The sequence below is a fragment of the Penaeus vannamei genome, chromosome 8, assembly GCF_042767895.1.
Source record: "Penaeus vannamei isolate JL-2024 chromosome 8, ASM4276789v1, whole genome shotgun sequence".
NCBI classification, from domain to species: domain Eukaryota; kingdom Metazoa; phylum Arthropoda; class Malacostraca; order Decapoda; family Penaeidae; genus Penaeus; species Penaeus vannamei.
The window spans coordinates 28,267,746-28,270,245 of NC_091556.1; the positions used below are offsets into that span (position 1 = coordinate 28,267,746).

The following is a 2,500-nucleotide window of genomic DNA, read 5'->3' on the forward strand; positions in this document are numbered from 1 at the left end:
TCCCCTCCTCCTCCCCTGCCCCTCCTCCCATCCTCCCCTCTCTCCCTCCCCCATCCTCCCCTCTGCCCTTCCCCCCAACCTCCCCTCCACCGCCTCCCATCCCCCTCCGCCCCTTCTCCCCTCCTCCACCTCCCCTTCCGTGGTCAAGACAGACGCTCCTCCCGCTTCCATGCGCTCCGATGGGCATTCCGTGTGGACCGCCGAGTGAGGACAAGGTGGAGGCGAGGGAGGGAGAGGGAACGGAAATAGAGAAACAAATTATGGATGATTTGAGAATGAAGGCGAGAGAGGAAAAGGGAACAGAAAAAAATGGATGATTTGAGAGCAAAAGTAGATAGAGAGGACAGAGAGAGAAATAGAAGTCTGTTTGATTTGGCACCGAGGAAAAGGTTAAAAACAGAGCTAGAGAGAAAAAGAGAAAGGGAGAGAGAGAGAGAGAAGAGAAGGGGAAAAAAAAGAGGAAGAGCAAGAGAGTGAGAGGAGAGAGGAGAGAGGGGAGAAAATGAACGAAGGAAGACCGAAAGAGAATAAGAAGACAAGAAACCCAAAGAAAGAAACTGACAAAGACATATGCAAAGAGGCAGACTGAAAGACATATTGTATAGACAAGCAGATAGGCAAAGCAAAGTTGAAGAGAGGAAAAAAACACAAAGAGAAAACCAGTTCATATTGAAAGACACACAAAGGCTAACAGTGAGACACAAAAAAAAAATCCCAAAGATAAAAACATAGAAAGATAAAAATGTGAAGAAGAAGTGAAGAGAATTCAAATACAAGAAACTCCCAACGTCCGTCCTGGCACATCCTCATCTTGTCATCAAGATTCCTGGCGGTTCAAGGAACGACTGACACCCGGATGGGCGTCTCGGAGAGGAAGAGCGCCCCCCCCCCCTCACGCACACGCGAATGCCCCCTGCGGTCCCCCTGCCGCTCTCTCTCTCGCTTTCTCTCTCTTTCTTTCTCTTTCTCTCTCTTTCTTTTTCTTTCTCCCTCTTTCTCTTTCTCTTTCTCTCTCTCTCTCTCTCTCTCTCTCTCTCTCTCTCTCTCTCTCTCTCTCTCTCTCTCTCTCTCTCTCTCTCTCTCTCTCTCTCTCTCTCTCTCTCTCGTTATCCCCCTCCCCTCCCTCTCACCCCCTTTCACGCCCTCTCCCTCAGCCTCCTTCACCCCCCTTACTCTCCCGCCCCCTCCCTCCCCCTCCTCCTAATCCAAGGACTTAACCGGTCGTTTGGAAACTCCAGTGCCAAGTCAGATACCAGGAAGACCTCTCGCAAAAAAGGGCATCCCACAGAGTGCCATAAGCAGTGCCACTAACTACCCCCCCCCCCCTTGGTCGCTGCCTCTATTGTGCCGCCGTCCCTTGGAGCACTAAGCCTCAGGAACCCAATCTCTCCGTTTGTTTTATATCCTCATTCTTATCTTAAATTATTTGTGATCTTTGTTGGCAAAGTCATTTTTCGAGCCACATCCTGCTGGCGCGCTGATCTGCATCCTAGAGCGGCCCGAAGGAGGGAGGAAGAACGGAGCCAAAGGATGGGCTGGGAGGGGTGAAGGGACGGAATGGTGAGGGAATGAAATCAAAGGGAACGGATAAGAGAGAAGGGTATCCATACATGCAGAGACAAGTACACACACACATGTTTATGTATATATTCGTGTGTCTATATATGTATATATATATATATATATATATATATATATATATATATATATATATATATATATATATATAAACACACACACACACACACAGCGCACAATATATATCACGCCTGTTGTCCCAAATTTCAGCTCCTCTCTCTTCTCCCTTCTATCTTTCCACATCTCATCCTTTCCTGCCAATACCTGTCGTTCACAGTCAAAAAAGATCTTGTTTTTCTTTCCCTCTCTTCCCCTCTCTCCCTTCGTTTCCCCTTCCTCACCCTTTAACCCTTATATTTCCCTTAAACCTACAAATAATATTTCCCCTTTCGCACCCTCCCCTCCCCCCATTCCCCTTTGTAAACAATATCCTTTTCCTCTCTCTTGCTTTCCCCTTTTACCGTCTTCCTCTTGGTCTTCCCTTTCCCCTCACTTCGCAAAAACCGCGAAAACAGAAAAATGTGTTTCCTTTTTTTCTATGGGAAAAGGGTTTTCGAGATCGTAAATAATTTTAAAATCAATAGATGAATACAGTAATACAGATAATAATGCATAAGAAGTGATAGTGACTGGGAAAGAAAAATTATAGGATAGTAATGATAATAATATCATTAATAGCGAATATAAAAAATAGCTCTAGTTTAATGAGGAATATTGTAATTATACTTTTTTCGCCAATATCACCATTATCACCATCTACGTAATAACAACATTAATCCACCTTGAAACAATCAATCGCAAAATAGAATAAATGCAATAACATTAACATCCACACTGAAGATCCTTATGCATCCTCCACCCAGTGATGTCCCACGCAAGCACGACATGACCCAAGGTTCGGCGCCACGCATCAAAGCGTAAC

The 2,500-nt window shown here is 45.5% G+C and overlaps 1 protein-coding gene across 7 annotated transcripts in view; it reads right to left on the minus strand.

Annotated features, from left to right (window-relative positions):
* Nucleotides 1-2,500, minus strand: part of Tsp (Thrombospondin) — a 116,415-nt gene that overhangs the window by 33,583 nt on the left and 80,332 nt on the right. The window lies entirely within an intron of this gene.